The sequence below is a fragment of the Rhinolophus ferrumequinum genome, chromosome 5, assembly GCF_004115265.2.
Source record: "Rhinolophus ferrumequinum isolate MPI-CBG mRhiFer1 chromosome 5, mRhiFer1_v1.p, whole genome shotgun sequence".
Lineage (NCBI taxonomy): Eukaryota > Metazoa > Chordata > Mammalia > Chiroptera > Rhinolophidae > Rhinolophus > Rhinolophus ferrumequinum.
This window is the reverse complement of record NC_046288.1, coordinates 25,514,531-25,528,789: the sequence shown is the minus strand read 5'-3', so window position 1 is coordinate 25,528,789 and position 14,259 is coordinate 25,514,531. Positions and strand designations below refer to the sequence as shown.

At 33.9% G+C, this 14,259-nt stretch overlaps 1 pseudogene; it reads left to right on the top strand.

The window, feature by feature from the left end:
• Positions 1-561: 561 nt before the first annotated feature.
• On the top strand, positions 562-9,571 carry LOC117022064 (THUMP domain-containing protein 1-like; annotated as a pseudogene).
• Positions 9,572-14,259: the final 4,688 nt, after the last annotated feature.

Here is a 14,259-nt window from a genome sequence, read left to right as displayed (position 1 = left end):
GTGCATAGGATATAAAATTGAGAGGTTTTTTAAAATTGATTTTGGTTTTAATTTTTTTCTGATTGCTGTAAATCTTTGCATTTATCTATATCCAAGTGTACATGCTCTGATACGTTTTTTTTGGTTCCTATTTTGGCTCCTCTATCCACTAGTTATACGTCTTAGACAAATCATTTAATTTTCTTTACCTCAGTTTCCTCATTCTTAAGTTAGAAAGATGTTTTAAAAATAATGCATAAAATATATATTCAGTAAATGATAACTATGATGGTATCTTTTTCCCATACTTCAGATAATTCTCATAGATGATGAACTGACTCATTTATATATTCATCCAATTAATAGAAAAGATTTATTAAATGCTGACATAGTACATTCGTTACTGATGTGCTGTTATGTGCTGTGGACACTGAAGATAACTTAACGTTAACCTTTTTAATGTTATGGCGATTGCCATTCTAGAGGCAGAAACAAAATGCTATAGGAGCACAAAAAGGGGCACCTGACTTACCCTAGTGGCTTAGCAAAGGTGAATAAAACTCCTGAATCATAACTAAAACGATGAGGAGTCCACGGAATGAGGGGAAAATGGTATTTCTGGTAGATAAAATGGCACATGAAGGTATCAATATATGGGATCCGTTCAGAGATGTACGATTCATTTAGGAAAAGTAAATTGCTTCTTATAGCTGATGAATAAGTACTTGTGGAGACCCCATCGCAGGTAAGTTTAGAAAGATAGGAGAAATGGGACTCAGGAAAGGCTTTATGTCCTTAGCAAGGGGTTGTATATTTTAAAAATGAAATATTTCATATTTTCAAAATGAAAAAAAAAGACAAATATAGGGGAAAAGTGTGAGTTTTTTTTTTTTTTCAGAAGCAAGGTAATTACATTACTATGTTTGATTAATTCAAAATAATACCTGAAATATTATACATTGTGTCTAAGAGAATATTTTCCAATGCTAAAAAAATATTAAACTACTCTGAACTGGACTCGGCTGTACTTAGCCTGACCTCTATATATCTCAAGTAGATGTTTTAGCTAAAATAAGAGGTCAGTTTATAGGACTGGATATAGGAAATGATTGATATGAGGTACTTGCAACCTTATACAACTTTTTAATATATGTTCAGTTAATATTCAGTCTATGGAAAAATGAAGAGTGATAAAAAGAGATTTAAAGACAAATTCCATATGTTAAATTTATTTCAAGTATTATATAGCTTTATTAGCAACCTAAAGTAATAAATGAATGAAAGAAAATCCAAACTATAGCCTTAGCAATGAAGGATAACCTAATAGGAATTGGAAAATAGAGAATTCCATTTATAGTTAAGTGACAAATAAGTAGATATATGAAAATTATCACTTTTGTAATGAAGTCAAAGTCAAAGCTTTACAATAAGTACAGCCTCTACATGAAATGGAGAGGGCATTCAGCAGTATGTGGGTTTCAGTGAATTAGATGCTCAATTTAGTAAATTTTGTCATATGTACATTATACCTCAATAAATTTGTTTTCAAATGTTTTAAAAATAAATACAACTAGTGCACATCTGTCTTCCCTTCACCCCTCAAGATGAAGGAAAAATAATTTCATCAGGTAGCTGAAAACTTTTAAAAAATGTGAGAGGTTTTTCTTAACCAATCAATATAGGATTCTGGGATCTTTGAATCTTGGAAACTGGAGAGAAATATAGAAAGAGATAGAGAGATACTTAGGTAAATAGATACATGGTATGACAGAAAATAGATAGATAGAGAGATAGATGATAGATAGGGAATTTAGAGTGACTCATTTACCTTTTTCTGATATCAATTTTAGTTCATAAATTTGTACATTCTTCATTCTGTGTTTTAACTACCCAGTTTTTCTACTTTTTATCTATTATTCTTCTGGTGTGTTACACTTCACTTTCTCTTTTATGCAAGGGAGTTAAAGGTCTTCTAAGATAATAATTCCACCTAAAATATACTGTTTTTAAGCAAAATTTGTATACGCAGAGTGTGATATATAAGTGAGAACCAAGAAAATACAGTATCGTTGCAAACTATTTAAGTTGAATTCATGGTGAAATTGCTGTCTATTATGTCATAGACACCTTGTCAAAAAAGATTGATTCAGTACTAAAGCAATAAAGTTTATATATAAATTTGAAACACTCTCTCTTCCTTCCAAAATTAATGTCTCAAAGGACAAACTAAACAAAGATGGCTTAGGAAATATTATGACATTTTGTATTAGGATAAATTCATGTTTACACAAAAGTAAATCAAACTAAAATGAGAAGATTTTATTCTGAGAAGCTACTTGATGATAAAATAAAATTTTAAATATGGTAAATTTCCAGTTAAGGTAGATAATTCATTGTCAATCATGGTCTAAACAGCCAACATTTAAAAACAAGTATTTAAAAAATTAGTGATCCATCGTTTCCATTATAGGTCTGTAGATATTTGGTACCAACAATACTGAAGTAATCACTAACTATGGACAGTAAAGCTAAGTCTATTTATGAAATAGTTTTGTTGTCTTCATAAAACCTACAACTACTGAGATGATTTCAAAAGGTTCTAGAGTAACAAAAGCGATAAAATTCAAATGTGAGCAACCAACATTAATCCTAATATCCCCTGAATCATATAGTTATATAAAAGGTGAGGGAACAGATTCAGAAGAAAAACTCTTATTTGCATCTTTTACATCCTCTCTTTAGATCTTCCACTAATGGGATACATGAGTATTATAAACCACAGCCTCTGGGCGACTTAAATTTCTCAACTGAAAATCAGGGTAATGTTTCTACTACAATCTCAGCAGACTAATAGGATAAATTCAGAATAAAAGTTATATAACAAATGCAATTGTTCATGTAACATATTAACCTAAATATCGGTATAGGTCATAAGAACAATACATTTCAAAGGGGAATTTAGCTTATATTCAACTTCCCTGGAGCTATAATGAGCTTTGAATTCAATGTTAGGTTCCGATTTCCTTAAATAGAAAAAGTTCTAAGTAAAATCAATGTGAGCTTTATAATAGAATGCTTTTATTATGTACTCCTAGGCCAACGAGGAGATGGGGCTAATTTCCTGGTATATTTTATTGAATGCACTAGAATAATAAATGCCCACCATGAGATTGAAAAATCCACTTAGAGCCTCTTCGTCAAAGGCCAGAGGAATAGAAAGCAAAATTTTCCAGACATAACCACCCCTAAATAAACCTTGCAGTAATTAGGAACCAGTGATGAGAACATTTCATTGGAGAATAAGGGTAAAGCCAGGAAGTACTTATAAACTTGCCCTGAATTTTAACCAATACTTTATGCAAAGAATTTAATGCTTATCAGAGTGTATTTTCCCATTTATGTTAAATCCTTCAATTCACATATTTAGAATGTGACACATAATATTTTTACATACTGCCACCTAACAAAATAATTTAATATATTTTTATGAATATGGTGAGTAAAAAATTTGTGCTAAATAAATATATTTGACAGAATTGCAGCATTCTTTGACTGCTAGTAATTTTGGCAAAAGGAAAAATATAACACTATTTTTAATATTTTGTAAGCCTTCTTTTGTTGTTGTGTAATCTTTGCATTTCTCCAAACTCACACTATGTTGATATCATTGATAATATGTTTTTTGCCTTAATTCAAATCAAGTTTAAAGAAGGCAATATTTTTTTTAAAAAATTGACTTAGAAAGAATTGTGAGTACTTATGTGGCAGATAGTTATTTGGGGCTTCCAAGGGTCCCTTCCAGAAAGCACTCACTACTCAACTGCAGGAGAGTGGTTAGCTGATAGACTCCAACAGTCTGCACCCTCTGCCTCAGTTTCCCAGTATATGGGTTTCTTTTCTAGGGGGCCCCCATCCAATGCCTAGCCTTTTACCTGACATGGTGTTCCTCTAATGAATGATTTTTGCTTCAGGGCTCCCTTTTATGCTGGCATGTCTACATTGATTCCTTAGAGGTGGATAAAAGAAACAAAAGAGAAAAAAAAACTGAGGTAAATTAACAGGCAAATCAAATGACATGTGAGAGTCAGAGGGCCTCTTTAGTGGCTTACAAGAAACTCATTTCAAACATACCAACAGAAATGATAGCTGAAGGTGAACAAAATTTGGAAAGAATAAATAGACAGGTAGATGATAAGTCCCATTTAAGACACTGACACCAAGTCCAGTGATGAGCACTGAAGTTTATCTTACTAGCATCCCCTTTCTAAATCTTCCAGCATGAAGAGTAGTTCACTCTGGAGGGGCTGCCTTTTAAATGTTCGTAGAAACGTGGATCTGTGTTATATAATTAAGGACTTGCTGCTCAGCTACAAGGAATATGTTTAGCTGACAGTCTTTAGCTCTTAGTTCTATCAGCATCTACTTTAACATTCAATGTGAGGCCAAGATCTTTCAGGGGCAACCTCTGGCCAATGACCAATCGATCTAGTCGTTGTCAGCCAAAGTCAAGCTCTTCTTAGGGTGGCAACCATGCAATGGCTGAGCAAGGAGGTGGTGTAACTGCATAGCCATTCCACCCACCACAGAACTTCTCTAACAGGCTCTTTTCTTTATAGCTCACAGTTGTGTTGGTAGAGACCCTGGTTGGTCTATATCTTGGTCTGACAGTCCCTCTATCTAGTCATGATGCCTTCTCTTTCTCTTTGAACAAGTTACTCCTCAATACACCTTTTGCTCAATACACAATTTTCAATATTTCCTGCAGAGAGTTTTGATGGTATTTATTCATTCATTTTTTTCCTACAAATTTTAAATATATATTTTTTAATTAGTTTCAGGTGTACAAAACAATGTAATAGTTAGACATTTATACCCCTCACAAAGTGATAACCCCCTTTCCCCAGACTACTCCCTCTGACATCGTATATAGCTGTTACAATTCCACTGACTCTATTCCCTATGCTGTACTCCACATCCTGTGACTATATATATATATATATATATATATATATATATAAAATTATAGTTGACATTCAGCATTATTCAGTTTTAGCTCCAGGTATATACCACAGTGATCAGGCATCTACACTATCCATGAAGTGGTCTCCCTAATAAGACAAGTGTCCATTGGATATCCTACAAAATCTTTACAACATTATTGATTATATTCCCCAAACTGTTTTTCGTATCCCTGTGGCAATTTTGTGGTTACCAATTTGTGCTTTCTAATCCCCTCACCTTCTTTATTTATTTATTTTATTTTTTTAAAGATTTTATTGGGGAAGGGGAACAGGACTTTATTGGGGAACAGTGTGTACTTCCAGGACTTTTTTTTCCAAGTCAAGTTGTTGTCCTTTCAATCTTAGTTGTGGAGGGTGCCGTTCAGCTTCAAGTTGTTGTCCTTTCAGTCTTAGTTGTGGAGGGCGCAGCTCAGCTCCAGGTCCAGTTGCCGTTGCTAGTTGCAGGGGGCACAGCCCACCTCTCTTGCGGGACTCGGGGAATTGCACTGACAACCTTGTCGGTTGAGAGCCCATTGGCCCATGTAGGAATCAAACCGGTAGCCTTCGGAGTTAGGAACATGGAGCTCTAACTGCCTGAGCCACCGGGCCGTCCCCTCCCCTCACCTTCTTTAAATATAGTTTGTCACAGTCCAAAGCATGGAGCTAGATTCTGTCCATGGCAGTATGTTGGATACACTGGTTATTCTCATAAGAATACTGCCTTTAAGAAATTGACAATAATACGAATGATAAGACAGATTCATAAATAAAAAGGTGGTAGTTATTGTCATTAAACATTTAGGAAAAAAATTACTGTGAGTATTCAGATAGGCAAGTCATTGTTTTCTTTTGGGGAGAAAGAGCAGACATGATATAGGACATGGCACCTGATCTAGGCCAGAAAGAAGGAAAAAGATATGGTCTGTGGAAGTTAGGACAGGATCAATGTGAGCTGAAGATGTAAGTGTGGCTTCTCTCTTTTCATATATCTAGACACATAAAATTAAATATAATTGTTTGTGATTTTATCTTTTGGCAATAAGTCCAGCTAAGGATAAACCAAAATATGGTAGGAACATACTTTGGAGTAATCAGCAAGTAATCTCCACCAGACATTAAAAGAACGATAAGGAAAAGTTGTTAAAAAGGATTACCTCTGGGTTAGATAGTATATGGTTTGGAAGTAGTAAAATATTTACTTTTAATTACAACTTATAGAAAATACTGTGCAAAATATTCAATAGCTATTATGTACAATACGGCTATATAATGACAGAATAGCACTAGTAATACAGCTTTCTAGAGTAAAAGCTGTATAAAACAAAATAATCAGCAAAACTATCTTTTAAAATTACATATATGTTGTATATATACTTATATATGTATCAATATAAGGAAAACATATATATATATATATATATATGACTTTTAGAATGAACGATATCAATGTCTCCTTTGTTTATTTGTTTTTTCTCAATTGTCCTAAAATATTGCACTGTTTACATATCAGTTAAAAATTGTCTCTGTTCTATAATTTAAGCTCACATAGCCTAATTATGTAATCTAATATAGAATGTAAGTTTATCTAAGAAGTTTATATAATCAAAGTTAATCATTTAAAAACCTAACGTTCATCTGCATGATTCAAATTTGGATGAAAGGATTCTAGGCAGCTAACATTGGAAGAATATTCTTGTTTTCGGCATAATACAGGGATTTTACAAATTCATAATAGTTTTGAAGCAATGATAGTAGTGAGTGGCTTTAAATTTATTGCTCAAAAAATCATTTAAATACAAATAATTTTAGTCTGTTTTTGGTATTATTGCATCGTTAACTCCATCATATCAAAATGGTAATAAATTCAAATATAAAAAAAGAAAAGATGAATTACTTGTGTTAGCGCTATATGAAACACTGGTTGACTAGATAGACTAGGGAGGAATACAGAATGACCTGGTGAGAAGCCATCTGTATTTTTATCCAACTCTTTAAAAGCATTTCTCCTGCTGTCATTATCATAGTGTTCAATAACAATGTAGCAGAAGCTTAATCACCAGGATATCATGGGTGTATTTCACGCCCTTTTGATATGCTTTTATTGCCACTTGAAACATTTCAGGGTTAATTGTCTTTATTAGGCATATTTCCATATCCACTTGTGATCCACAACATGGATTTTTACAAATGTCTGAAAAGCCATCAATATGTCAGTCTAAAACCAAATCGTATGTGCTAAAACACAAGAAATGTAGAGTATTGAAATGAATGTGGCTCCCAATATCAACAGGCATGTGCAAATTCATCTGATTGTGTTTATATATTATTTAACTGCTAGAAGCTTTATGTAAAATTATTGAATTATTTTACAATATAAGTCCAATATGTATTTTAAAAGTTTTACATATTACAAGTTTATTATAATGAACTTTAATAATAATTCATTTTTTGCCAATTTTCTCCCATTTATCCAATTAATTGTGGATTTAAATCATTACATACTCATTTTTTATGCCATTCATTACTACATGATGTGTGTTAAAATATTTCATGAAACTGTACAGATCTTCTAATTCTGCCAAGTTTAGCTGTACACATTGTGGGCTACTTTATGAATAACAGACGAGTTTAGAATTGTCTTATCTCCCTGGTGAGAGATCTTCTGTTATTGTGTAAAGATCTTTTTTTTTTAATCACAATATTGTGTAAAGATCTTTTTTTTTAATCACAAATAATGCAAATATATTCTGGATAGATACAAATATAGATAAAGATACTAATATTACTATAAATCAGCAATACAACATTGTATGGGTAGACTTCATTATTTTACTGGAATAACTTTTCATTTTTCACTTTTAAAGTTTCTGAGCACTTATATTTTAATTGTGTCATTGTAAACAGTTCATTTTTGTTATTTCTAATTTTTCTCATGTACAAATATGTCACGTACGTGGCAGTCACTACAGCTAATTTTTATATAAGGTCCAAGAGGACAGTGCTATCTTGTTTTCTCATGTAATCACTCAGTTGACACAAATTTGCAGACATCGAGGGACCCATCATTTCAGGTCATGCTCTTTCAGACTGAAGGAGTATGACTTCCATAATGTAACAAGTTGTCGTGATTACCTTATTGCATCATTATTTATTCCAAGTAGAAAGTATATAACAGATAACTTTACTTTCAGGTAATTTAAAGTTTTGACATAAATACTCTTGTGATTACTTCTGTGGGACAAAAGTGCCGCATCTACAAGACAAAAGTATACCTAAAGATTGAAAGGCTTCCCATTAAAACATATAGGGAAAAATGATATTTATAATATTATTGCAATAATAATATTACTTCCGTTTACTATTTCATGTGTGCCCAGTACTGTGCTAACCACTTTATATTCAGAACACAAAACTAGTATAAATGGGACATAGAAGACATTGGATTCCAAACTCTATTACTCTTGATGCTAAAGGCAGTGCATGCCACAATATAAAATTAATAGTGCAGGAGAAACACATTTCTTGGTAGCTGCAGCTGCCACGTACCACTGCGAGCCCTATCCAGCAGTCTCTTCCGTCAGGCGTCTGGAAACGCAAAGAAGGCTCAATATGTGCAGGCCACATGGGCTCCTTGTTACGAGCCGGGAGCCAGGCTGCAGGGCATTCTCATCACTTGAGCCTTAACGAGCACCAAAGACACAGAGGAAGCCTGCATCCTGCTCAATGAATGGGACCACCACTTGTTTTGTCCCAAAAAGTTTACAGACAAGGATGAGCAGCCCCCTGAGAGTGAGGAAGGTGATGATGCAGAGTCTGCCCTGAAGAAAGAAGTTGGTGACATTAAGGCATCTACGGAGATGAGGCTAAGAAGATTCCAGTCAGTGGAGATTGGAGCAAATGATGGAGTCTTCATCAGGACACTTGGCATCGAATCTGAGAAATTGTTACATCATATTCTTCCAGGATATGTACAAAACCAAGAAGAAGAAGACTCGGGTTATTCTACCGATGATACCCATGTCAGGCACATGCAAAGCTTTCTTAGAAGATACGAAAAAATATGCAAAACTTTTTCTGGAACCCTCGTTTAAAGCTCAAATAAAGGGACATTTCAGATTGTATACAAATCGGGAAATAACAGTCACAAGAATAGAGAACAAGTTATCAAAGAATTGGCAGGGATAGTAGAAAGGCTCAATTCAGAAAACAAAGTGGACCTTACCAAGCTACAGTACACAGTGGTAGTAGAAATCATTAAAGCTGTCTGCTGCCCGAATGTTGTGAAAAATTACATGTTGTTCAGAAAATACAATCTCCGGGAGGTGCTAAGGAGCCACCACAGCTTCATCCAGAGTGGGCAGCGAAGGCAGGAGATAAGAAAGAAGCTAAATTGGAATCTGGTGACAGGTCACATGAAGATGACCCCACAGAAGAAAAAAAGTAACCAGCAAGTAGTACCAAAGATTAGTGAGGGTCTAGGGCAGACAAAACCAGCATCTGAGACACCGGAGGTGAATGAGGGAGGATCTAAACCTGAACTTGCAGGTTAAGTCATAGAAGGATCTGAGTCCAATGAAAATGACCTCTCATAGGAAAAAATAAGTAAATAAATAATAATAATAATAATAATTTCCAATTGGACGTGAGTTTCTCAACTGGCATTCTGTGAGCTCTTGCTTGGATTCCATATAAAATTATGACTGAAAAGACTGTCTTTGAACTCTTTGTGCTGCATAATACTGTACTCACAGGGCAAAACAGTGACTGGGGAGCCCTGTTTAACAGTTTTGTTAGAGATCTTTCCAGCCCTGTCTGGCAGTGTGCAGAAGGCCCACATTGCACCTGGTTGAGCTAGGAGAGGCTGTGGCTAATTGGTGAACACCCACAGAGGGGAGTGTGAGGTATGGTGTTGGCCTCTCCCTCATGACTACCTTCCGCAGCCTCTCCTTCTGCATTGCCAGCTGACTTACGGGAGCCCACAAGCTCTGGGAAATATAAACTTAGGGGGAAATTTTCATTCTAAGGAATGGATTTTTTTGTGTTGCAACTCAGTTGTCCCCTGCCACTTTGTTGTAAACATTACATAAACATGGAGCACATAGGTTAGACATATTAATACATTGTTTTGTGAAGTTTTGGTACTTTTCGTGATTTCTTATTTAGCTATTATGCCCATTTTTGTATTTTATTAACATTTGTTTTTTACAAATACATTTTATGGTCCAGTGCTGTGATTTTTTATGGCAAGGTTTGAGATAGAAGAGGACCATTCTAGGCATACGTAGAACTACAGCTATTTCTGATAAGGTAGTGATAAAGAATTAGTCTTCAAGTTACTCGGCATATTAGTGCAACAAGGGATGCAAAGAAATTCTTTCTGTACATTAAAACTATTTTTCAATAGTTTTATAGGGACTCATAATCCAGGCTGTCCCATTCCATTGTATATTGTCTGTGGAATGCAATTTACAAACAGCATTTGCTCCAGCAGTTGTAAATATAAATCATAGCCATTTGATCAGTAAAAATGTTGATTGTTTTAAATAGCTTTTGGAATATCAAAACAATAAAGCTTTCGTTAAAAGTATCACATTCAGTGAAAAGGTTTAGGAAGCAAATTATCAAGTAGCAGAACTTACTCCAGAAAAGAAAATTTCACATAGTCGGTAAGAATCTAATAATACCAACATTAAAATGCAAGTACAAGAAGAACAAGAAATTGAAGACTTTACTCCAATTTAATAAATTGCCTTATGTTACATGACGCTAAAGAGGTTTTGCGTAATTAACTGAAAAACAGCAGTTTTTCTATCTGGGGTTGACAAGTTGACAGATTTCAAGAATGTTTGACATACAGTAGCATTTGCAAGATTTGTACGTGATGATGGACTTCAATAAAACTTTTCTGCTGCTAGCAGCCTCCCAAAACAAAGGCCAATAGAAATTTAATGGGTCGTCATATCTGGAAACCAAAGGTCTGTCTGTACTCTTGGTGCCCCATCAGTGGTTGGCTTCATGAGACAAGTTTTGCTTCATTTTAAAAAAAGAAAAAAACTGATGTGTTGCAGCACACTGCTTTCTTTACAGAGAGGTGCTGATATATATGTGTCTGTGTGTGTGTGTGTATACATATAATGCTATATATGCTGTATATTATATATATATATAAAATATATATAATATATTCTGCTTAATATATTATATATAATATATATATTATATATATATTATATATATTAAGCTTAATATATTAAGCTTCTGCTTAATATATCATATATATAATATATATGTGTGTGTGTGTATATATATATACACACATATTTATGTGTGTGTGTATATATATATATATAAAATGTTGATACAAACAAATTTTGTGGTCCAGCACCTCTCTGTGAAGAAAGCAGTGTGCTATAACACGTCAGGATTTTCTCTTATTAAAATGAGGCAAAACTTGTCTCATGAAGCCAACCATATATATGCACAGTGGTAACTTGGTTTTAGAACATATTCCTTTCTGGAAGACTGTTCGAGTTCTGAAAGTTTTGAAAAGCACGACACAGTTTCTCCCTAGAAAGTAATGCAAAATGGATTAATCCGTTCCAGACCTTTAAAATCAATCCCTAAAACTGCAAATTTAGCATGAATTTTACTATCTAATGATACTATAGATCCATAAAATTTATGGCGTTTGTAAACAGAAATGTTCATCAATGGAGACTTTCGAAAACCAAGGTACCACTTATTATATATATATACGTGTATATATATTACATATATATACACGTATATATATATATATATGTGTGTGTGTATATATATATATCTCCTTCTGGATGAAATGAAGAAAGTTCTGGGTAATGCTACAAAAATGGTTAACTTTAGTAAAGACCCATTTATGCAAGAATATTTTTAAAAACCACAAAACTAAAGCCTAAACAAAAAGCACAAAAGTCTTCTACATACAGAAACCCATTGGCTTATCAAAGGAAGAGTTCTCAAGATGATATCTGAGTTGATAGGGAAATTTCCAGGGTACTTACAAGATAATGCTATGCCAGATTTTACTGAATGCTCTGAAGATGAAGAATGGCTCAGAAACTAGTCTATTTAGTACACAGTTTTCATTGGGTGAACAAATGAATGAGTTTGCAAGGTCCTGGGGAAAATGTTTTTTCTCAAAAATGACAAGATTCTTAGATTATAAAGTAATGGACTCTGGAACAATCACATTGCCTAAGGAACTCTTGAAATGTTTCTACAGCTACTTCTGCTTGAGAATGAAGAAATATAATAACAAGTCTCAAGCCACTAAAACTGCTTGAAGAACTGCAAAACCAAATTAAATAACATTTCCCCTCCTTTTCCTAACTCGTGTGTATGACTGGGAGAGGAACCCCTTCTCTAAATCATCTCAGCCTGAGAATCTGTCTGAGAGAAAAGAACGAACTCTTAGCCCTAGTCTCACAGTTCTGGATTTCTGTGAAATAAAGGTATCCTTCAATTTGTGCTCACACTCACATACCATGAGGGATTCCTTAATTTTAAAGTTTTTTCAAGAGTTCCTCCAGGGCAAAACTACTGAAAAAAGCTGGAAGAGCAAAGGAGATTGCAAAATAAAATGTCCAGATTGAAAATATTAAGGGGCTGTGAAATTAGCTTTTGGAGATGGGTTTATTCTTAAATTTTGAAAATTTTGAAAGTAACATAAATGTGAAATCTTCCCTCACAAATGGTTCTGTTTGTTTAATGGCTAATAAACATGTGGATATATTTTTATCATCCTAGCTAGGGGTACCACTTGGCAAACCAGTCAGGAAGGATTGCCAAGGACAAAGGAAGGATTGTGAGACAAAGAATAGGGCCTTGCTACTGCAGATGAGGTTGGAGCTTCCTTATATATCTTTACTTGTTTAGAATGTTACTCTCAATTGGCTGACGTCATCTTGAAACAATGGTAGGAGCATTGTAAGTATCTTTTTGGGGGAACACAGGATAGGATTTGGTACCTTCATATTTACTCCAAGACAATACTTTTATTTCTGTAGTTCAAGATTCTGGGACTCTGGGAATAAAATTCCCCACTTGCTTACAGAACATACATATAACTGTGGAACGGGGTTCCATTTACTTAGTGAAGGCTGCTATTGTATAGAAAGTTGGGGTTTTGTAGTTTGTTTTAATCCCTTTTTGTGTTTATTTGACTTTGGTAGGACCTGAGTGTGGCAAGAGCTATTTTTCCCTCGCTATAAAGTACTGTATTCTGTTGGAGTCTGAATTAATTCATTGAAGGATTTGTTTTCAGGTTTACCAAATGTTTATATCACTGACATTTGAGCATGTTATTTTATAAATGAGATTCCAGGGTTAGAATTGAATGCTTTTTTTTTTCTTTTTAACTTTTATTTTTAAAAAATTACGTCAGTTTAGAAAAGTCCACCTCAGTTTCTGGTTCAGTAAACTTGTTTTGCTTTACAGAGGAAAGAGTGTTAAACTTGGTATCTTAAAACATGTTTCTCTACGGTTAAACATGGTTTCTAAATATTATTTTTACTTGTATTTTGCTTCTGGTATGGTCAAATATTGAGCTTCTTTTTCGTAGTTCCTGATTTTTGCAGAAAAATCAAAATAAATTTGTTCCATTAAAAAAAAAAAGTAGTAGTACAAGGAAACTTAAATCATATTCCTTTCTACTTAAACACTCTTTTTCTAAATATGTGTAAGTTTCCATTATTGTTTTTATTTGCCTTTTTGTTTACTTTCAAGTCATTGATTCCCTGGTTCTAATTGTCAGACAGACCCCCACGTCTATGTTCATCCATACCAACTTGACTTACTCCTGCTGTATTATTCTTAAACTCACCCTGCTCACAATCTGATTTCATGCTACCTTATTTCCCTTTGGCTTCTTGATTAAAACTTTAAATTTACTTTGTACATGTGTTGTTTAATCCTAGTTTACCACAACTGGAATTTCTAGTTGTGGTTCAAGATGATTACCTTGTAAAGATTGGGTTTCCCTTTCTCTACTTTCAGTGTCCAAATTTTGGTCCTGAAATATATGAATCTTGCAATTATATTGAAGACCCTATATAAATTGTTCCTAACTTACATTTTCTTATTTATCATGTAGCTTTCCATACCACCACTTTGATCCATGGTAAATACAACATCTAGGTCTTTGCTCTTTTTTGCTTAAGCTTTTTATTTTATTAAATTACAATTATACGATTCATACTGAGGGATGGTTACGGAATTTGTAAAAGATTTGGAGATTTCCTAT